Genomic DNA, 24,760 nt, shown 5'->3' with positions numbered 1-24,760 from the left:
CTTCAGTCATTTTCTTCAGTTGACTTCCCTGAAGTTATTGGTGAGGGGCACTGCCTTGAGCTTTCTCTTTTAGTTCACTAATAGCAGCAATGAACTACTCTAGGAATTAGAACAGGCCACCTGCTGTTCCACCCATTCCACCTACTCCAGGATCCTTCCCTTTGAGAATTTCTGTGATGACAATTTCTGCTATAGTTAACAGAGTGGCACTCCAGCAGCATCCACTAAAACAGTTTTTTCAACCACAGTTGGATCCATGATTCATTTTTCCATCATATTCACACCATCTCCAAACATGGTGTCATAACTAACTTCTCATTTCGTTTTTCCTTTTCATATATACTAGTTGTGATATCTAACTGCTTAATGATTTATTGAATACAGCTTTCAATTTGAGCCTTCCCACCTTTTTCCTTTCACGAGCATAGCATCATCTTTGATCACAATGACTTCTCCAACTTTTCCTCAGTCCTGAGGCTTAATATCTTTAAGATTTAGTCAATCCTTCTCCAAACATAGTACTACCAATAGCAGTAGCCATGTCTTTAATCTGGTTCTACTGTCACCCAAACCAAGAGCTTTGACCATTACACTCTGGAGACCAACTTTTAGCCTATTCAGAACTGATGTACTCAGACCTTCTCTATCAATATCTTTAGTGATTATGACCAAGGGCTTCTGGTGAGCATTGGCCATTTCAGAAGCAGATACAATTTACTGGATTCTAGAAATGTTCTATTCACTCAACAGAACATAGGCATCTTGGAATTCACATTTCTGATCTTTTGATGTATTCATAAAGTATGGAGAAATATAACCTCATGCCTTCAATAATCTCTACTCCACCATTTAGTACTTTCTCATCCTTTAATCTGGTAACACCCTTTCTTCTAGCCTTCTTCATGCATCAGAAATGATGTTATCAATTTCTTTGTCTCCGTTTTCAGGAATCATTGGAACTTGAGCAATTTCTTCCGGGGTCATCACAAGTTTAGACTGCTTCTTAAATTCAGCAATTACTACATCAAGAGATAACATCACACCTCTCCTTATTTACCCTAGATTGGCATCTTTGCTAACCTTCCAGAAGCTTTCCTTGGCAACCCAGCGTGTCAGTACACCAGCAGTAGTCCTGCCAGCCCCAGCCTCTTCATTTGCATTACTGGCAACATCTCAAACAAGTTTAGCACCAATATTTTTTATATTTAGCATTTAAGTCAATGGATTTTGTGATGGTCACACCATCTTTGCTGTTTGGGGACTTCCCCAGCTCTCTTCAATAATAGCTCATTATTTTACCTTTGGCTCACAGAAACAGCTGTAGCATGGGATAAAAGGTATACACTTTGAAGCATTATGAGTCGGGAATCTGCACCAAATTTTACATCCTTAGAATAAGCTGGAGTGAGATAAGGAGCTAGTGCCCTGGACTCTTGCCTTATCTGGCAAAGGTCTACAAGTAATCAAAGTATTTCTGTGGTGTGTAGGCTGGGCTCAGGCCCTTTGTGGAGAGGGAAAAACTGCATTTTTTGCTTTGTTATTCATTTAATCCTGAGCTATCCTGATTTAAATTTGAACACACTTAAAGAGAAGGCCGAGATGAGTAAAATTCATCTCCTATTTATATTATAAACATTATTTCATGCCCTTAGAGTAGATCCATTTGAACACAATTTTCTATTGAGTAAAATAGGGTCAACGTTTACAGTTGCAAATTAAGAACTGATGAAGCCTATAGATAAAATGTGCAAGTTATACTTTAGGCATTATTCCTGACTTATCAAGATGTCAGTAATTTATCTATCCTCAGTTTTCTGAGAACTGAATTGAAACTGACTTAATTTAAAAAATAGAGCAAAAAGCCTTCTGTGCACTCAACACTTGAGATATAAACTCACCCAAATAATATTCATTAAATTCACTAATCAGTAGATACTCTGACCTTAACTCAGACTACTGCTTTTTAGTGTATGAACAGTGTCCTTGTTCAAAAACCTTAAGAAACCCTCTGTATTTTATTTCAAACAATATATTGTTATTAATAATTAATTTTGCTTTAATAAGTTTTTCCCATGGCAGAAAAGCATGCAATGCTTAACAATTTTAAGATGGCTTTATCTACCTTGTGTTATAGTAAAAGCTAGTTTCCTAATTAACTATTGTGTAAATGTTTCGTATTTTTCTAAAACCTATCTAACCAATGACGTTAAAACTTGTTTCCTAAAATCCAAAGTGTCAATGTTTAATAAATGTGTTAATAAAGGTATGTATATGTACGTGTAGGTGTAAATTTTATATATATACATACACACACACACACACACATATTTTAAACATTAAAGAAATTTTTCCATAATTTAAATTTTCTTTTTCCCAAATCAAATGTAAGCATAAGAGAGAGATAGGAGTTGTGTTTTTTTGTTTGTTTTGTTTTTTTGTTTTTTTCACTGCTGCCTCCCCAGTGCTTACAGCCATAACTTCTACACAAAAGTTTGGTCAGAATCTGTGTTACAGTGTATGAATAAAATGTTACCCACTAAAGATCATGCAATCTCTGCCAATGTAAGTGAGCAAACAAAAAAATACTTGGCTGAGAAATGCTCATTGCTCATTTATAGACTTTTACTCTATGAAGTTGGTTTTTGCTGTGGAATGTCAGCAGGGGGTTAAAAGTCCATGCTTATCTCTTCATTCAGCTCTGGGCTAGAGGAACCCTCAGCTTTCGCAGCAATTAGCCAACAACAGGGGCAATTCGTCCAGATGCTACATGAGACCGCTGGGGAGCTGGCAGATGTGGAGAGTGAGGTAGGTCCATAGACTAGGAGGCCCTGCAGATGAACTACCTCTAGGTGAAGCCACAGAAGGAAGCTATAAGGAGGTTGAAGGCCCTGGGCTTCTCAGGGAATCTGGTAATCCTGGTCTTTTTCTCTTGGGGGGTGGGGGTAGGGGAGGACTTGGCTGCCAATTTCCTCCTGAGTCAGAACTTTGATGAAGAGTGATGCTGGGAAGCCAGACTGCCCACAGATCAAGTGGATGTCCAACTCCACAAAAAAGTCGTGTGTGTGTGTGTGTGTGTGTTTATTTAAGAAGTGAAAGGAAATAAACTTTAAAACAAAGTTAAAAGTTAAAGTGGCCCCCATTCCCACCTTGGCCTGAGAAGATCCAGGCCAGACAGCTGTCTCCCATCTCTTGCCCCAGCCTAGCCACCTCAAGGAGCTGGCAGAACCAAAGGCGACAGATGGGCTCCTCTTGTCCTGTGTCCCTCCTCCCTGCAGCCAGATGGAGAAATGGATGTTTCCTCCCTCTGTCCCCAAAGAGCAGCTGACACTTCCCTGCCCCTCTTTCAGGGTGAAGGAAAGCTGGAGAGGCCTAGACTTTGATCTTCATTACAGCGAACCAAATCTTTTCTTCTGGGGTGAGCATTTGGAGGCCCAAGGTCCCCACCACAGTCAGGCCTTGACCTCCAGCTTGCAGCTGGAGAAGGAGGTCTGGTTTGTCCTGCCTGAGGAAGGGATAAGATCAGAGCCACTCTGGATGTTGAGGGTTGAGGCCACCTTCTACCCCAGACTAGAACTGTCTCTAAGGTTTTGAAGTGACTAAAACTTGACAAGCCAGAAAAAAAGAAAGAAAGAAAGAAAAGAAAGAAAGAAAGAAAAGAAAAGAAAGAAAATGGAAGGAAGGAAGGAAAGAAAGAGAGAGAGAGAGAGAGAGAGACAGAGAGAGAGAGAAAGAAGAAAGAAAGAAAGAGGTGAAGGAGTCACCGCCCCCAGGTAAGATGCTGATGAGCTGATCCAGAAAGAGAGAATAATGCCCTGCAGCTGCTCTTCAAGGAAAAGGCTCCCATAACAGGCAATGGTGGTCTCGTGGGTCAATTTGGACACTTACAGCTGCAGGGGAGAACAAATGGCCCCGAAGACGTTCAGTTGGGAGGATGCTAGTGTTGCTACAGCTTTCGACCACGGCAGGTGTCAAGTTATCGCCCCAGGGTTGCACCCTGAAGCCCCTGCCCCCTTCCAATCTCCCTCTGAGCTCTGAGAGGGCCTCAGCTTTGCAGTCGGGGCATGCGCAGTTCACCTCCTGGTTTGGCGTCAGGTGCTGCCTTTCTTGAAGGGGGCGCGGGCCTTGCTAGGCCTCTGGGGCGAGGAGCTGCTGCACTGTGAGTGTGATTGTGGGATTCTGTGTGGAGAAGTTGTGGGGGGGACGGCGGGGGGCGGTGGTTAGGTGTCGGGAGGATTGGTGTTTGCGGGATAGGTCGCGTGAGCCAGACTCCTTACAAATGAGCCTGGAAGGCAGGGACTCTGGAGCTAGGGGGCAAGCTGACATTTCTGGGCCCAGGATTCTCCTCCGGATCCTGTAGAAATCCCGGCGTCCCCGGAGCTTCCTCTGGGAAGAGTGTTCAGGCTGTAGAGACTGGGGCCGGATTCTGCCGTTTTACGAGCTGCCTGCGAGGCTCAGTGGGTCCCATCCTAAGCTTTCTGTGTGGGTCCATAGTACTTGCCTCACCCTGCTGCTCACACCGCTCACCCTGTGGGCTCCGACTGCGCCCTGTTTGCCTGCCTGGAAACTCCATCCACTGGCACCAGGCCTGGCCTTTGGCCCAGAGGATTAATTCAAACTACAGAAAATGGCATTCGAAACTTAAAAAATAAATTAATTAATTCTCATCTCTGGAAACAAATGAGTTAGAATTAAAAAGCCTTTTAGATGTTCATAGTTCAAAGGTTCATTCTGACTCTTAATTAAAAGGCAGATGGAGCTTGAAGAAAGAAAACAGGAAGGTTAGTGAAGGAAAGCAAAGGAGCGGGACTGCTAGGGGGAGAAAAAAGGTTTCTTCTGCTTTGATCAATAACCTGTGGTCTGGATCCAGGTTTATGGTATGGCACGAGGTAGGGAAGAAATTATTGCAGTTTTCATCATCAAATCATAGATGTGCTATGGCACACAGGAGGTTTGGTTATGCAGCCATCACTGGGTTTTCCAAACAAATCTACAAATTTGGAAACACCGGCCGGTTCTCCCACTGCATTGACCAATTAAACAGCCACTCCCAGAGACATACTTTCAAACTTTTGAAAAGAAATTGCTCTTGTAGATTTTGGATACCATTGTGTCCTAGGAACCCCAGGAAACAAGAATAGAATCCAAATGACACTACGTAGGATATAATAACTCAGGAGCGTACATGCAGCAAGTCATTTTCACCAAGTTAAGGAGATTGATTTTTATTACTTTGCAAGGTGGGGGTGGGGTGGTCAGAGGGAGTAGGTAACTCATTAGAACCTGTAGCACATAGCTGTTACCTGGAATGGGTCTTGAGTCATTTCTTTTTTTTTTTTTTTTTTTTTTTTTTTAAATGAAATAGTGACCACAGGGTGCTGGGATACTCTGGGCTGTCTAGGCCACAGGTATTTACATTACACATGTCTTCTGATAAAATAAAAATACCTTATTTTATCTCCCACCATCCCTTTAACATCTGTGTGGTGTGAGTCACTTGATGTTGCCCATATGACAATTCAAGCAAGTGTGTGACTTTGATGGTTATAAAAAATGTGTCATTCGTATCTCTTACTGTGGCAAACAGCTTTGTTTTCTGATGGTCGCCAGCTGTAGCCCTTTTGAATCCACCACTGATTTCCATAGGCTGCACTGATTTCCATAGCCAATGGCTGCATCCAACAGATATCCTATCTTTACGCAAGGTATAGGACTCCCCTAATAGGCAACTTTGACTCTAAGATGGTTCATCTGTCTGGAAAAAACTTTCTTAGAGATGTTCTGCAGGCTGAGACACTTTCCACCCTGGCTCCTTCAGGGAGACAGGCATAACACCTTGCTTTCAAGTCTGAAGGCTCTCCCGGCCCTCTCTGGCCCCAACTCTTTTTCTTCATAGAAATTTGTCCAAATATGTATGTACAAGCTTAGTGTCTACTTCCTTGAGTCCCCAAACAATGTCTTTCCTAAAAATTACAAACATAATCTCAATTAAGAAATTGGAATTTTGAGGGGCACCTGGGTGGCTTAGGTCATGATCTCATGGTTTGTGAGTTCGAGCTCCGTGTTGGGCTTGCTATCAGTGCCGAGCCCACTTCAGATCCACAGTCTGTCTCTCTCTCTCTCTCTCTCTCTGTCCCTACCCCACTAACACACTCTCTCTCTCAAAGATAAATAATTAGAAAAAGATTTTTTTTTTTAGAAATTGGAATTTTGAGTACAAATTATTAGTCCAAACTCTGGACTCGTTTTATTAAAAATATTTTTTTGCAATGTTTATTTATTTTTGAGAGACAGAACGTGAGTGGGGGAGGGGAGAGAGAGAGAGGGAGACACAGAATCTGAAGCAGGCTCCAGGCTCTGAGTTGTCAGCACAGAACCCTACCCAGGGCTTGAACTCACAAACCATTAAATCATGACCTGAGCTGAAGTCAGCCACTTAACCAACTGAGCCACAGAAGTGTCCCTGAACTTGTTTTAATGTCAAACCTCTCAACTAGCTCAAGCCTGCTGTCAACGGAGCCTTACTTGGAATGTTGTCTCTTTCTCTCCATTGTGCTTCTCCTCTTCCTCCTTCTCCTGTTCTCTAATCTTAATAGCAGTTTCTGTTTAGGGGATGTGGAAAAGAAGTTTAAGAGAATAGGAAAGGAGCAGGAAAAGATTTTCCCCTGGAAGCTAGTTCTCACTCTCTGGGACTGACAGATATTTAAGCTGACTGAGTTTTTCCTCCAGACATTCCTTATAGGCTCCTTTGTCTACAATTTCTATGACCTAGGCAGATGTTTATCCCCTGTCTTTAGAAATCTGCCATCATCCCAGCTCCTTTCTGCTGGAATTTGTGCAACCTTTGGTAGACACACACTGTGATAATGTGATTTATACTAAGAAATGCATATTTGGTCTTTGTCCCCATTTCTGGCATAGTGCTCCTAAAACCATTCTAATTCCCTAAGTGATAAGAGCAATGAAGATGTCTCAATATTCGTAACAAACTTCTTTCAACTACATCTTAGTTTATGTTAATGAGAATTTGGAAGGCCCCTAAGAATATCAAGGGGGACCCTAAGGATGGGGCTGGATGCCAGGGGAACCAACCATGTGATTAGAGAGTTGGAACTTTCAGTCCAAGGAGGGTAGAGGGGCTAGAGTTTGATTCAGTTGCCAGGGGTCAGTGATTAATTAATCATGTCCATGTAGCCAAGCCTCCACAAAAAAACCCAAATGATGAGGTTCAGATAGAGGGGTTGGTGAACACAAGGAGATGCAGGGGGGATGGTGCTCCCAGGAAGCAGGGAAGCTCTCTGCCCCTTATCACATACTTTTTCCTATGCATCTCTCCCATCTGGCTGTTCCCAAGTTATACTCTTTTATAATAAATTGGTAATCTAGTAAGTAAAATGTTTACCTCAGTTCTGTTAGTCACTCTGCAAATGAATCAAACCTGAGGAAGAGGTGGTGGGAACCTCCGATCTATACACTATTTCTCCTGTGGCAGAATCTGGTGTAGAGGAAATGCCGACCTGAGCTTTGTCCTGATGAATGCCAGAAATGCACTCCTCTCCTAATGCAGCCGTCTCTCTCAAGCTGGCACAGCCCACTTTAGCTTTTGCCGGCCTGAGTCAGGGACAGGTTCGCTTTGTCTTCCTGTGCAGAGTTACAGGGGAATCCTTTGAACCATTCCTCTGGGTTGGAGGTAAAGAGGCAGCCAACTGGACTCTGGAAGAGTTCTTGTCAATAAATCTTTCTTCCTAGTCGTGGCCTATTTCTGTGTGCATTAAACTGAGGGGTCTAATAATTGTGGAAATAGTTCCTTTGAAAATTTCCAAGAAGTGATTTCGCCCCCACATCTTCAAATTTAACATGTATCATGTTTATATTTCTTTATATGCACTTACAATAAATACACAATCATATTATTTGCAAATGATTAAAACTCACCTGGGGATAAAGGATAGGCAGGAGATTAGAGGCATGAGGTGGAGTTTATTCTCTTATGTTCACAGAAAATTGCTAAAATTACTTAGCAATGTTTTGATGGGTAACTAGCCTTTTGAGATAAATGCATGGTGACAGATAAATACCTGAGTCAAATAGTTTTTTGGTAATGAGATTATTATATTCCCATTGTGATGAATATTTTACCCATGCTAGCTAATCATAATTAAAATTACACTTAATAATTTGGGAGTTTCACAAGCAGAGTATTTGGGGTTATTTGTATCCCAGTAGGTATTTGTATATTAATTAAGAAAAAAGACAAAATGAGAGGAAAATAAAGTTGATTTAAAGGAAAGGATAATTAAGTAAAATGGGGAGAATGGTTGCAGATTATTAATAATAACATGGGAATTCCTGTATCTCAAGGAGTAATACTTTTGCTTTTGAATAAAACTGCTAAGTAAGTTTTTGAGAGTTTTAATTATCTCTTGTGATGCTATCATTTAAGCCTTATAAATCATATGATATATGGATATTTATTAGCCTAAGAATTCTGGAGTATACAACCCTCATCACTTCTCTAATGAATTGTTTTATATCAAAGAAAAAATTGAAATGTATTATGCGATATTTCCCAAGCTACATTTATATGTAAAAGTTGTGTTCTGAACATGGTGGGAACCTTCCAATTATTGTTTGAAAATCCTCTGTACTTTCAGGTTGCATATTTTAGAAGCACTGTGCAGCATGCATATATGTATGATACAGTGAACTCAGCACAAGACTTTTCTTGGAAAAGATTTCATTTTTTTCTTACTGTAGTTGAGAGACTGGACAAATATTTTTCCAGTGTGTAGCTCCATCATGCCACTGAACCTGGTCTTGGCCTTCACTGAAGTTAAACTCAGTTTTTCGTAGTCCTCATAATCCAACTGGTATAGGTTACTGACTTGACTTAGTAACGTTTACTCTCAGTCTCTAGGCTCCTCTCCAAAACATGCATCTTTTACACTAATTGTACAAATTCTTACTCAACATTTTTTATGTTCTTGCTCTGGGTAAACAAGGGTCAATGTAACAACTCTTTTCCTAGAGGAGCATTTGTCTCATCACTAAGAGGAATGTCCAATACATCATTCATTATAATAAAGTATGATAAACATTCTACCGGGGAGGGCCCCAACCCTTGGAGGAGTACATGAGAGGAGTGAGGATTCTCTCCTGTTGTTATATCTGAACAACATATATGCCAAGTATATATGGTAATAGTACTTACCATAATTTGCTATATACAGGTAATATATCTGAGGGGAAATTGCCATCTGAGGACAATTTGCCCTCAAAAATACTACCTGTATATAACAAATTTTGTTTCATAGGTACATATGTTGATTTGTGAGCTTGTTTGTCCTAAGAAAACTCAAAAATTATTTGATCTATAGTATACCTTCAGTAGAATGAAAATAATGTAGTATGGTCTCAATAGTACCCATTAGTAGAAAGAAAGTAAAGTTGACTAATTGATTAAGATAAATATAACATGTTTTTCTTAAATGATAGCAAGTAAAATATAAAAAGGCCTAAAGGCAGAAGGATGGTTGGGGAATGTAATTTAAAAAATAAACACATTGGGCACCTAGCTGACTCAGTCAGTGGAACGTGTGATTCTTGATCTTGGGGTTGTTAATCTGAGCCCCATGTTGAGTGTAGAGATTACTTAAAAAATAAAATCTTAAAGAAATAAAAAATAAAAATAATAAGCAAACACATAAAGGGGTAGTATGAGATAGTGTGTAAATATTCAGACTCTGGAGATATTCTATAGCTTCAAATCCTATCACTATAACTTACCGGCTTTTTGACTTTAGGGAAGTATCCTTTTTAAATTTTATTTTTTTAAGTTTATTTATTTTGAGAGAGAAGAGAAGAGAAGAGAAGAGAAGAGAAGAGAAGAGAAGAGAATGAGAGAGAATATCCCAAGCAGGCTCTGCACTGTTGGCACAGAGCCCTATGAAGGGTTTGAATCCACAAAATGCGAGATCATTACCTGAGCCGAAATCAAGAGTTGATAGCTTAACCAACTGAGCCACTCAGGTGCCCCAAGAGAAGTACTTTATATCCCATTCCTTTTGGTTCTTGTTCTGTGAAATGGAGATGATAATAGGTTGAACCACATGAAATTGTTAGGTTTGGCTATTTTCTATAGCTTTATTGAAGTATAATTGATTTACAATAAACTGCATACATTTAAAATGTATAACCTGATGAGTTTCCTAAGTAAATACATGTAAGAAATGATTGCCATAATCAAGATATAAACTGAATACTCACTTCAAAGAGTTTTCTTGTGCCCCTTAAAAATCCATGTCTTCTTACCTCCCATCTCTAGGAAAGCACTGATTTGCTGTCTTTACAGTTTAGTTTGTCTTTTCAAGATTTTTTTTTAATGAATGGAATCTATGCAGTATGTACCCTTTTAGTCCAACCTTCATTTCAGCATAATTATTTTTAGAGTCATTCATGTTTTTCAGTGTATCAAAAATAATTGCTGACTAGTATTTTATTGTATAGATATTCCATAATTTGTTTATTCATTCAACTCTTGGCAGACATTTGGATTGTCTTCTGTTTTAGGTGATTATATATAGTTGTTTTAAACCTTTGCATACAGAAAACAATAGAGAAAAATAAATAGTTGTTTCTTTGAAATGACCAATAAAATTAGGAAAGAGAGAAGACACAAATCTCCAGTATCAGGAATGACAGAGGTGACATTACTCCAGACCCTACATACATAATAAGAATAATAAGAGAATTATTAACACCCATCTACTAAGAAACCTGGTTAATTAAATACAGTGGCAAAATTCCTTGAAAGACAAAAATTACCAAAGCTCACTCAACCAAAAAAATAGATATATGAGTAGCCATATATCTGTTAAAGAAATTGCTTTCACAACAACCACAAAAACAGAACCTTCCATAAAAAGGAAATTTATCCCTAGATGGTTGATAAATAATAACCATACTACATAAACACTTCTAGAAAACTGAGGAGGAAAGAATACCGTGCAGTGTATTTTATGAGACTAGTATTATCCTGAAACCCTAACTAAATGAAGACATTACAAGAAAGAAGTCTGTGTAAGAACAAAATCTCCTATGGACCTAGACACAAAAGTTTTTAACAAAAAACCATCAAATCCAGTGATATATTGAAAGATTAATGACAGTTGGGGATTATCCTGGTAATACAATAATTAGCTCAATATTAAAAATCAATCAGTGTAATTCACTGTGGCCACAGACTAAATAAAAAACATTATAATTGCCTTGGTAGAATGATTAAAAGCATTTGGCAAAACTTACCCTCCTTTCAGGATAAAAAACTCTCAACCTGATAAAAGATGTTTATGTAAAACTCACAACTAACTCATACTGGTAAAAGACCGCATGTGTTGACTTTGAGAGTGAGGCATGGATATCTATTCTAACCACATCTATTCAACATTTTACTGAAGGTCTTAGACCATGTGATACATTAAAAAAAAAAATGACAGAAATACATATTGGAAAGGAAGGATTAAAACATTTTATTTGCAGGCAACCTGATTTTCTAAATACTAAATCTATAAAAAGGGCACCATTTGACAGCTTTAGACTCCCAAAGAGCAATTCTCTTGTTTTATCTTAATAATAATAGAATATAATTAAAAGGTTATGGTGATTAATTGACATGTTTGAATATGTTAATATACATATGGCATTTATCATTGTGTCTGTTTCAGAGGAAGTTATCTACAGCTGTTACCTAATGCTTTTTAAAATGCATAACATTGTCTTATTATCAGCAAAACTTGGAAACAGCAATACAATGCAATTTAAAATAAAAAAAATAGATATAATGAATAAGGACATCAATATCAGAAATGAAATATTCTAGCAGGTAAAGTGCTAACTTAAAAAAAATGACCTCTGAGAGGAGTAAAAACTTTGGCTGTGATACTAAAAAGTAAACACTCACTGTTATCACATGTTTATCAATATCCATACCATTTAAAACCATTTTTTAAAACAGATAAAGATGTTAATTAGAAGTGCATTTTGTTACTGTGACCAAATAGAACATTTTAGGTTCTCGTATTAAGGGCACAGTGCAACTTAGTAACAACAACCCAAGCATTTTTTAATACTAAATAAAATGACAAAATTTTAAGTATATTACATGAAGCTTATAGGGTTTTTCCTATTTTACAAAGAGAATCTCAGTAAGCTATTTCTACATTGAGTAATAATGTGTATGAACCAATAATGAGTGGTAATAATGTCAATAGTTATAATTCAGATAGTGCTACGTACCAGGCCCTGCTATATACCCTACATATATTAATTCATTTACTATTTATGATCATATAATGAGGTAGTTACTGTTATATTTTAAAGATAAACTGATGCACGGAGAGGTTGAGTGGTTTGGCTAAGGTCACACAATTTACAAATAGCAGAGAGAGAATTCAAACATGGGTTGTTTAGTTCCAAAGGCTGGAATCTATCTTTACTGCCTGACATTTTCTTCTTTTTCATGATTTAGTAACTGCCATAATAGTGCAATAGTGTTTTCATTGTTGATGAAATTGCATATGTCTAATATTCTCAGGTAGACTTTTTTGCTTATTCTGATAATGCTTGTTCTGATAATTCAGAATGGAAAAACCTGCTTCTCTGAGTTTTCTACCCTAAGTCGATGTAGGTAAAATTGATGAATCTGATGATTTGAGGGAAAGATAGTGTAATGTTTAAAAAAATTTTTAATGTTTTTTATTTATTTTTGAGAGAGAGAGAGAGAGCGAGAGAGCATGACCATGGGTGGTGGCGGGCAGGGGCAGGGCAGAGAGAGTGAGGGAGATACAGAATCTGAAGCTGGCTTCAGGCTCTGAGCAGTCCACACAGAATCCTACACGGGTCCTGAACTCAAGAATGGCGAGATCATGACCTGAGCCAAAGTTGGCCGCTTAACCAACTGAGTCACTGACATGCCCCAAGATAGTGTAATGTTAAGCACACAGGATCTTGAGCTAGACTTTCTAAATATATGTTCTTATTCAACTACTTACTCACTCAGTAACATTATATGAAACACACAACCTCTGAAAACTTTATTTTCTTCATTTGTAATTTTTGAAATAATAGTAGCTATTCCATAAGATTTACATGAATCAAAAGACAATTAAGATAATTAGGTACATGTTAGTTGAAGTGGGTAGAGGGAAAGGGTGGCTGCTTAACTTTACTGGAGGTAAATAAATAGAAAAAGAACTATAAAAATAATTTCTCCTCTCTTCTTATATTATTTCCCTCAGAATTAAGTAGCTTTTTTTTACATTCTTGTTTAGGGTAAGAATTATTTTAAAATACTAATATTTTGTTTTTCAGTTTTCCATTGCCAAATGATTCCTAAAATATATGCAATAGGGCATCTTTATGTAGGATAATCCATTTTATCAATGTGTTGTAATTCCTAAACATTGGAAACCACTGAAAAACAGCAATTACTCCTGAATAGCAATTAACATGCTTTATTGTATTTTACCTGTTGTAGGGAAGTCACCTTAACTAGAACAATTGTTACAAACAAATTACATGAGATATAACCTACAGAATTATACATGTGAAGAATTGGGAACCATGTCTGGAACATAACTAAGTGTTGTGCGGGGAATAGTTTGTGGTAGTAGTAGCAGAATAGCAGTAGGGACAGTTTTTCCATTAGACTGCAGGGGGCATTCGAGACTAGAACAATGTGATTTACCCTGGAGTCTACAGGATCTAGTAGTTCCTTAAAAAAGTTGGTTAAATGAGTGGATACGATATCTAATGAATGGACAAGAAATATTTAAATACGTAAAAAATGGTAGACCACCATTTTTCCATATCTCCTTCTGTGGAACATGCCAATTTTAAGAAAAACACAAATACGGTCAGGTTCAGTTTTCAACCTAATCTTGAAGAACATGATCATTTTTATGTCAAAAAACCGGAAGCAGTACAGATAATAGCATCCATGTCCATATATTCTGAGAGGTTATGGAAAATACAAAATAACTCAATATTGTCTGTTAAAGGCTCAGAACTGGGAAAAGCTGTGAAAGTTTCCAAAATTACAATAGATATCGATTCTGATTCGTCCTGTTTGTGATGTAGGGACCCAAAACAAGGAAATGAACATTGTTTTTTTTTTTTTTTAAAGATTCATATCTATTCTGGTTATTACCTTATTTTAGAAGTGGTCCTTAATATTTTTTCTAAGAAACTGATATCACATGACTATCATTTAACTAAAATTATCATTGATATGTGACTACTTCAGAATATATGTGGTGGCTGCCTTCGGATTTTCTCAGAATCTACGTGGTAAAAAATGTGCTACATCTTTTCCCCTTTGTGGTTGCATAAATTAGTCAAGGAATAAAAAATATTTTAGTAATATGCTTTTCAAGTGATGTGTATAGTAAAACATTCTAATAAGTTATAAAAACCAGATTGAACTAGTTCTTGTGAGGTACCATTGAGGATTACTCTGATTAAAAAGTACTTTATCTACTGTTGTGTTTATATTACCAATGACAGAGCAACCAAACATTTGATGAAATGTAACCTGAAACCTCTTCAATGGTTTCTTTTGTAACACTCATGTCCAAATACTCTTGTAAAATTCTTGTAAGGGCAGTAAAATCTGGAAGGCCATTGTCAATGACTAAAAGTTCACAGAGGTAGTAATTTGTTACATTGCTGAGTTAATCATAATGGGCACCTAGTGTTCATCTTTGGAGAAAACCTCTTTAAGGGTCAAAACATGGTCAGGTAATGGACTTTGTATAAGGACAAATCAATGAATAAGTGTCTCTTAATATTTACAGATGGTTACAAAATGGTGGTTAAGTAGGAATCACAAATTCTATAATAAAAATCTCTCTACTAGTTTTTAATAGGGACAAAGAGGCCAAAATAGACACAGTGAAGAGCCTAACCATTTTAAGTATTTAGTCTATAAATTAAAGGAAGTATTTTCTTTGCTAATGTAGTACATACAGTTTTAGAAAGTTAATCAATATTGTGCAGAGTCACTCAAGATAAGGCACTTAGGAAGGCAGATTCAAGGATACGGAGATGTAAATTCTTAAAATAGTATGTGCTAACATGACCTAAATATGCTTTTTAAAAATATAATTAAAAATAGGTAAACAACAATGATAAAACAATTGATTATTCATTGCATGCTTGGAATTGTATCATATTTAGATAGGCATGATTTTATCTAATCCTGATGAATTTCATTCATTAATTACTGTTTTTTAATTAGTAACCATTTAAATGTTTGATGAACTAAAAGAAGCTGGGACTTTTGAAAAAGAAGAGAAATAGCATGTGAAAAGATTGGGGAGGTATATTATCGAAAGGATTTTCACATTGACCCTAAGTGCCAGAGGAAGTCCTTGGAGTGTTATATGATCTGATTTATGTTTTGAGGTGATTACTCTGGCTATTGTGCTGAGTACTGAGACCTTCATTAATCCAGATCAGGAATAATGGTGGCGTGCACCAGGCAAATAGCAGTGGATATGGTGAGAAGGGACTGGATGTTTTATTTTTCTAAAACAAAGGTAAAAGGATGTATAGAAACAGCACATGTAAGCTGTAAGAGAGACTGGAGTTGAGCATGTTGCTAAGGTTTTTGCTTGACAGGGTTTTTGTTAACTGAGAAGGGAAAAGTTGTGCAAAAAGCAGGTTAAAAGATGAAGAAGAATAGTTGTGTTCAAGGCATGTTGAGTTTCTGTCAGGTAGGAAATTGAATAAGTTTGGAAATATCTAGTGGGTAATTGGACAGATTAATCTGCTCAGAACTCAGAGGGGAGTCTGACTAGAGGTATAAATTTGAAATGTGCAAAAATAGACATAAAGATAGCACATAGATAAGGACATGTGACTGATGGAGCTCATCAAATAAGAGGTTATAAAGGTAAAAGAGAAGAAGTTAAGAGGCAGAGCCCTGGGGACTTGCAGTGTTAAGGAAATGTTAAGGAAATAAAGAGAATCTATCAAAGGAGGCAAAGGAAAAGGCATTGCAGTAGGCAGATAATCAGGGGAGAAATCAAATTGATAGCCATGTGAAGAACAGGTTTCAAAAAGAAGAGAGTGATCAACTATTCAGTTAAATGGAATGCGAAATTTTGTGCCTACCTTTATCCAGAAATGATTTTAATCCTGTTCTCAAGTAATTAAAGATCTCTTTGGGGAGTCAAAGGTGATACACAGTCTGGATTATGGTAGACCAATAATGAGAGTCAACCATTCACTAGAAAAAGTATATGACACATATGCTTGAAGGCACCAGATACTTAACAAGAGAATGGAGGGTTATAGGCCAAATCTGGACAGGATAGAAGTCCAGTGAGATGAGATTAGCAATACATGACCCTTTGCCCTGTTTTTTTTTTGTTTTTTTTTTTTTTGTTTTTTTTTTTTTTTGTTTTTTTTTTTTTTTTGTCAAAATTTTTAAGGAAAATGAGTAGGCTAAGAAGTCGAGCTGAGGTTTTAACTTAGTTGTTGGGCCATGGCAGCAGAAATTGGTGTTAGGAACACAAGAGGGCACCCCAGTGAAGCCATTTGCCCAAATAATATCAATTCCTGAAATTGGACTAAGTGATTGCAGACTAAATGTGCCCCTTAGTACAGGGCAGAAGCAAAGATAAGTTCCTCGGAGATTAATATGATGTATTGCACGTCAAGGTACTTCTACAATTTTGATGAATGTTCTGTGCTCCATAAAAAAACTAACCAGCCAGTAGGAGAGAAAGAACATGATCAAAACCAAAGAAAACTACAGACAATAGAAATAGATTCATAGAAGCTCTAAATAATGGAGTCATCAGACTCATATATAAAATACCCATATTTAGTATTTTAGAAATATTAGAAAAGTTAAACGTGGCAGAAAACTAGGAACTTCACAGCTGAAATGTAGAATAACCAAATTTAAAAACTTAATGGATGGGTTGAATAGTCTGTTACTTACAACCAAAGAGATAATAATGAACAGGAAGACAGAGAAAGAGGAAGGAGGGAAAAGGACTCAAAAGAGACAGGCTGTATCTAGAGAATAGAGAGGAAAAGCAAATTCAACCCAAAAAAGCAGACAGAGGTAAGAGAAGAAATAGAAATTCATGAGAAAGAAATACAATAACAAGAATAAAGATCAAATCCTAAGAATTTGGCGGGGGGTGGGGGAAGTTCTAGTAAAACTGATAAATCTAGCAAATTTTGTCAAGAAAATAAGAGAAAAACTAATACCAAAAATGGACAAGGAACATCATTAAGTATTATTATAAGAAAGGATATTAATACATTTATGGAATTGCAGATTAAATAGATATTTTTGGGGGCACCTGGGTGGCTGAGTCGGTTAAGCATCCGACTTTGGCTCAGGTCATGATCTCACAATTCGTGAGTTCAGGATCCACATTGGGCTCTCTACTGTCAGCACAGAGCTTGCTTTAGATCCTCTCTCCCTGCCCCCTCTGCTGCCCCCCCCCCTCATTTGCTCTTTCTTTCTCTTTCTCTGCCCCTCCCCTGCTCACATGTACTCCCTCTCTCTCTCTCTCTCTCTCTCTCTCTCAAAAAAACATAAACATTAAAAATGTATTTTAAATAAAAATGCAGCTATATGCTGTTTTAAATAGATAAATTTGAAGAAATTACAGTTTATATAATCTTAAAGAACTAAAAAATCTGTGTAGTTCTATAAATAATAAAGGAATTGAATTTATAATATATATTTTTCAATCCCACCAAGTAAGATTTAGGCCACAAAAACTTCATTAATGAATTATACTAAGCACATAAGGAAAAATCAAGTCCAATCTCACATAAACCTTTCCGTATACTTTTTTAAGGGAAAGTTCTATGAAGGCAGCCTAATTTTGACAATGAAAAGACAAGCATATTAAGAAAGAGAAACCCAGGTTAACTGATGAACATAGAATTACAAATTGTAAACAAAATATTAACAAACCAAATTAAAGACTGCACTCAAGTGCATTACAAATTGCACTTATGATTGGTTTTATTCTAGGAATGCAATATTGTTTTCACGTTTAGATACCAATTACTGTAATTCACCAGATTAGCAGAATGAGAAAATTTACACAATTATTTCAATAATGGAGAAAAAAGGACAGTTAAAATACAAACTCAATTTTTGTTAAAATTTCTCAGCAAATTAAAAATACAAGAAAATTAGATTAAGGTGTGAAATTTTATATAACAAATACTACATTAAAACTCCTACTAGAGGAGGCGCCTGGGTGGCTCAATCGGTTAGGCATGTGCCTTTGGCTCAGATCATGATCTCATGGTTTGTGAGTTCGAGCCCCACTTCAGGCTCTCTGCTGTCGGTGCAGAACCCGCTTCTCATCCTCTCTTGTCCTCTCTCTCTGCCCTTCCCCTTCTTACTCTTCCTCTCTCTCAAAAATAAATAAAAAACAACTTGAAAAAAAACAAAAACAAAAACTCCTACTAGATTGTGAAATGTTGAAAGGTTTCTCCTTGTTGGGGCACTTGGGTGGCTTAGTCGGTTAAGCGTCCAACTTTAGTTCAGGTCATGAGCTCATAGTTCAGGAGTTTGAGCCCTATATCAGGCTTGCTGCTGTCAGCCTGTCAGTGCAGAGCCTCATTCTGATCCTCTGTCCCCCTCTCTCTGGCCCTCCTCCACTTGGGCTCTCTCAAAAATAAATATTAAAAAAAATGATTTCTCTTTTCGATCATAAAAAAGGCATGAGGCTCAAAGTCAGTTTTACTAGTAGCCAGCACAATAATAAAGATAAGTTAACAAAAATACAAAGACTAGATAGGAAGTAAAACTTTCATTGTTACCAGAATTTATTATTTTTATCTAGAGATATTTAAATGAATATAGGATTAAATAAAAGATTTCATAAGTTTGGTAGATGCAAGTCTAAAATAATAATAATAATAATAATAATAATAATAATAAAACTGATCAGAAACAACAAACTAACATGTGAACAATTGTTACAATTACTCAAAATAACAAATATTTAGGAATAGATTCTGTACAGATTATTGCTCTACGGAGCAAACTGTAACATACTGTGAAGAGAAAACCCAAATAAATGGAGGAATATATTCTTGCCCATTGGGGGAATATGTATATTGAGGAATTTATTGAAAGGACTTACCTACTTACCCGATTGTGAGGTCTGGCAAATACAAAATCTGCAGAGAGGATGGCAGGGTGGAAACTCTTGCAGGATTTTCTATTGCAGCCTTGAAGCAGAATTTCTTCACTGGGAAAGCCCAGCTTTGGCCTTTTGACTGAATGAGGCCCACCAATATTATTAAAGGTAGACTGCTTTATTTAAAGTCAATTGATTGTAATCGCTTCTCGGCCTTTTGACTAAGATCAAGTGTAGTATCTGTTCTTATCAGTTTAAAGTCAATTGATTGTAAATGTTAACCATATCTGCAAAATACCTCCACAGCAACCCCTACATTGTTGTTTGATGAAATCTACGGGACTAGAACCTAACCATATTGACACTTAAAAGTAACCAATCACAGTAGAGCAATTCATAAAGTAGCTGTTATCTTTCCCATTTACCTATGAGAAAACAGAGAATCATTGATTTTATATAAGATCCCCAACTTCACTAAACTTACTTGTGGCTAAGATTCTCATTCAGGTCTAGTAGGCTATCAAATTCAAAATCGTAACCAGTATATTATAAAATCAAAAACAACAAAAATATTTTTAAAGCTACATTTGAAACAAAGTGGTATTTCTCTGGTTTACATTTGTGTCTCTTTCCCCACATGTGTGAGGTTGAGTAACAAAGAGTCAGATACAGTCACAATTCTCCTGTGGAGAGCTAACTCTTCTGGTCACAGAGCAGGTAGAAGAAATGACTCTGGATGAGAATGTAAAGGTTGTCTTGTCAACATTCCATATCTGACAATCCTGTATTCCTTTTGGTAATTGAAATCACTGGTTCAGTGCTATTAACATTTTTTTCTTGAAAGTATGACATATAAATATTTGCTCTGAATTTGCTTTGATGAATGCTTAATATTTAGTGCCAATTGCATTTTAAGCTGCTAAATGTCAAGTCATTTGGAGATGAGATGACCAAAAGGTGTTTTACTTTATTGATAAAAAACGTTGAAGGAAACAATTTTCATACTCTTTTTCACAAAGTAAACAACTCGTTGTGATTCAGCTTTTCAAATAAAATACTGCATTATCATATTGTAGGTAGTGAGGTCAATTAGTACATACCTCTGCAAAGCGTTCTCTTCTCAGCATCAAAGAAGATATTAGTAAAAGGTTGTGCTTATCAACTTCATTCATATTCAAGTCATCTAAATTATAGACATTCCATCTTAAAAGGTTTTATATTGTCTGAATTGCTCAATTATATTACATCTCTATCAAATTGTTGAATTTATATTACTTCAATCATACATTTTTTTCCCTCAATCCATCTTTGGCAATCCTTCTCAAACATGACTTAAAAATATTTTGATCTATTTTAAATTTGTTAAATGACACAGTGTATTAATTAAGTTTTGAATTATTTGAAAAGGTGCTTAAATTTCTTTTGACAACATTATGAAGCAGAGTTTGAGCGATGATATAGGATATGGGTAAATTCTTATTGTTATAAAGAAAATAATATTTCTTTGTTTTCTTCTAAAATATATTATTAAATAAATTATATATGGTATTTACCCACTATTTACCATTAGGTGAATATTACATGGAAGAGGTTGAGAAATAGGAACCCATGAAAAGGAGAAAAGTCAGATTTTTTCCAGGAGCGTCCTTCCCTCCTGATCTAACTTCAATATTAGAAAACAGAAATGTTAAAAGTACAAGGATAGGAAAACACAATTCATGCACTGTAAATATAATAAAGTCAATTTAGTAATACCAACATCACAGAAGAGTTTCAGGCAAAAAATATTGCCCACTGCAAAATTTTGTATCTATGTGTATGCATACATAGATATATATATGCATTCATATATACATATACACATACATATACATATCCGAACACTCGTCCTATTTGTCAGTGATTAGTAGAGTTAGTGCAAAAATTTGCTAGATCACCAAATAGGTGAGGAGCAATTACAATTTTGAATAACTGTTCTCAGTTCACCAGATTTTTTTTTGATTAATATTTTTTTCCTTGCAAGGGAGGGAAAAAAAATAGAAGATGAAAGAAGAATCAAGTGTTCTGTGGTAGTTCTAGAAATGCAGCTAAATTCTGTATTATCCTAGAAGCATAAGAGTGATACTTTCTTCTCTGCTTGGGTACTTAGGAGTTCAGAGTTCCAGACGTCAGGTGCAAGTATAAGATATTCCTGTAGCAGTGATAGAAACATAATTGCTTGAGTTAGCCAATGCAGTCAAATGGCCAAATGTGAACAAGTGCTAACCAGCAGCTTAGCTAAGCTAATAAAGAATTTTTGTGGTGTGCTGTTATTTGTTTTGTTGTTGTTAAATCTTTAAAAAAGAAAAAAGTCATTTAGAGGCAGGGAGATTAGTGGTTTTGCTTTTGTTTTCAGCAACCGATTGGGAGAAATTCAGTTCTGCTCAAATCATTATGTTCAGAGGAGCATATTCTGCTTTGATTTAAGAGAGAGTTGCTTATTCAAGTTCTGATAGAGCCTGGTTGTATATCATGAGGCACCAGAGCATAGAGATTAAAGGAAGATGCTTAATAAACAGAAAGTCTTGATTTGAATTCTCAATTGTGACATGGGTTTGGAACAAAGCTCTCTGTATTGTAAGTTGATCATATATAGATGAAGATAATTAAAATGGCCTGTGGTGGTAAGAGGATTAAATGATACATGTATGGTGCTTAGGATGGTTCCTGGAACAGGTACACAATGGATACAAGCTATCGCTATATAGAGACTAGAATGACAGCAAAAGTTTCTGGGCAGAAGTGACTTTTTGCTGTCAGGCAGAGAGCCATGTGAGACTCTAGGGGGGTGCTCATAAAGAGCAAACATATTGTAAGCAGTGCCTTGAGGGTACAGTTAAATGGGTTCTAAATATGTAGGGAGAGACAATGTCAGTTACAGAAGGAGCCAGGTCCAGGCATTTCTTATTTTAAATTAGAGTTATTTCTGCTCCTTTTAGAACCTCACACCCCCCCACCCCCGACAAAGTAAAGAGAATAGGTACAAATTAAAAAAAAAAATAGTAGGTATCTGTGACCCTAAATCAAAATATATGAGGGGGAACTACTAAATGAAGTGAACCACAAAATGGAGTGATTAAGATCAAGTTACCTACAGATAAAACTGATAGTAAAGTGTACTTCTCAAAGCAGAACTTTGTTTTCTGAGGAATAAAGCTGACACTCCCTTATTGGGATCAATTAGGAATATTCATAGGTTGGTATTGTGAACTTCCTTAGACCATACATGTTATCACAAATTAGTTTGGGAAAGAATTCTGAACCAAGGATGCAAAAAAAAAAAGCCATATTTAGGTGAAAATACCTGTTTATGAGACAATTTGAGGAGAGAGTCTCAGTTACAAACAGCCCTCTAGTTTCTAATGCATGTATACTTGGAGAAAAAAAAAATTTAAAGAAATAACATTTTGCAGTAGGTAGGCACCACCTTAACTGGGTCAAACTGATATTAGATATTTGTCAATATGATCCAATGAGAAGTAATATCACCTATGTAGTATTGTTCAGAACAGTTTTAAATTGACTCTAATCATGAAAATGATCAGACAAATTGGGGTTGTCAATAACCCGCAAGAAAACTGAACAATGTCAGTTCCACGAAAGACCAAAGTGTCAGGGGACTCTTCTGAGTTAAAGGAGATTAAACAAAAGACAGTCCAGGTTCAGTCACTGGATCCTGGAAAGGAAATAGCCACAAATGACATTTTGAGGAAATTGAAGCAATTTGAATATGGATTGAATAGTAGGTACTATTAGAGAATTCATGTGAAATTTATGTGTGGTAATGGTAGTTTTTCCAAAAATATATTGTGGTAAGAACAAGACCTCTACCCTATTAATGGATTTTTAAGTGTGTAATACAATATTGTCATCTATAGGCACAGTGTGGTACAGCACATCCCTAGAACTTAAGCATCTTGCATAACTGGAATTGTATGCTCCTTGATTAGCAATTCTTGATTTCCGTCTCTCTGAGCCTCTGGCAACCTCAATTCTATTCTTTGTTTCAATGAGTTTGACTATTTTAGATACCTTATATAAGAGGGAACATGTAGTATTTGTCTTTCTGTGACCGGCTTATTTCCCTTAGCATAATGTTCTCCAGGTTCGTCCATGTTGTTACATATTGCAGGATTTCCTCCCCACCCCCCTTTTTTTATGACTGAGTAATAGTTCACTGAATGAATATTGTATTTTTAAAAAATCCATTCATTCATCAATGGACCTTTGGGTGGTTTCTACATTTTGGCTATTATGAATATTTGCACTGAACATAGGAGTGTTAATATCTCTTTGAGATTGTGATTTCAGGTCCTTTGGATAAATACCCAGAAGTGGTATTGATTGATTATATGGTAATTCTATTTTTAATTTTTTGAAGAACCTTTGGACGGGTTTCCATAGTAGCTGTACCATTTTGCATCCCCACTTCCACTGTACAAAAATTCCAATTTCTCTACAACCTTGCTAACACTGTTGTCCTTTGTTTTTTGATAATAAGAGGTGTGAAGTGATAATGTCATTGTGGTTTTGATTTACATTTCCTGATAATTAGGGATGTTGAGCATCCTGTTCATATACCTGTTAGCCATTTGTGTTTCTTCTTTAGAAAAATTTCTGCTCAAGCCTTAGCCCATGTTTTAATTGGTCTATTAGTTATTTTTGCTATTGGGCTGTAGCAGTTCCTTACATATTTTGGATATTAACCTGTAATCAGATTCATGGTTTGCAAATTTTTTCTCCCATTCCTTTATGCTCTGTTGATTTGTTTCCTTTTTAGTTTTATATAGACCCACTTGTCTATTTTTGCTTTGTTGCCTGTGATATTCATGAAATCATTTCCAAGACCAATCTCCAGAAGATTTTCCTCTTTTTTTCCTTCTAAGAGTTTTATGGTTTCAGGTCTCACATTTAAATTTTTAATCCATTTTGATTTGACTTTTGTGTGTGGCAGAAGATAAGGGTCCAACTTCATTCGTTTACATGTGGATATCCAACATTGCCAGCACCAGTTGTTGAAGAGATTATTCTTTTCCCACTGTGTATTCAGACACTCTTGTTGACTATCAGTTGACCATATATGTGTAGATTTATTTTGAGGCTCTACTCTCTGTTCACCAGTCTATTTTTCTGTCTTTATGCTAGGAATTGGTATTGTAGTTTATAAATATGTAAAACATTTAAATATTTAGCATGTAATGTAAAGATATAGGTGACATATTTTCTTGTGTTTGAACAAACGATAGCAACAATAATATGGAATGTGTGTGTGTGAGTGAGTGATATGTTATCACTGAAGTCTGGGAATTTTATCTCAGTGTCTACTATGGCATTTCCGTCTACTTAGCCTCATCTCTGTATCATGTTAGGACAACTGATTTATCATTGAATCTCTCCCATCAATGGTCAGAAGTTTTGACTAGTATTAGGTGAATTGCCAGAAATCTGGATAGATCCATAATCCATCAGAGGTTACTGATATTTGAATAACTGTACCAAACCCAAAATTGGGGATGAGAGACTGTATTTTGAATAAA

At 36.4% G+C, this 24,760-nt stretch overlaps 2 pseudogenes; one reads left to right on the top strand and one right to left on the bottom strand.

Annotated features, from left to right (window-relative positions):
* Positions 1-278: 278 nt before the first annotated feature.
* LOC131483815 (60 kDa heat shock protein, mitochondrial-like) overlaps positions 279-24,760 on the bottom strand; it is a 138,868-nt pseudogene continuing 114,386 nt past the window's right edge.
* Positions 19,386-19,499, top strand: LOC131484230 (U2 spliceosomal RNA; annotated as a pseudogene).

The sequence above is a fragment of the Neofelis nebulosa genome, chromosome 8 (genome assembly GCF_028018385.1).
Source record: "Neofelis nebulosa isolate mNeoNeb1 chromosome 8, mNeoNeb1.pri, whole genome shotgun sequence".
NCBI lineage: Eukaryota > Metazoa > Chordata > Mammalia > Carnivora > Felidae > Neofelis > Neofelis nebulosa.
Note: the sequence above shows the minus strand (reverse complement) of the source record. Positions and strands in the feature narration are given on the sequence as shown.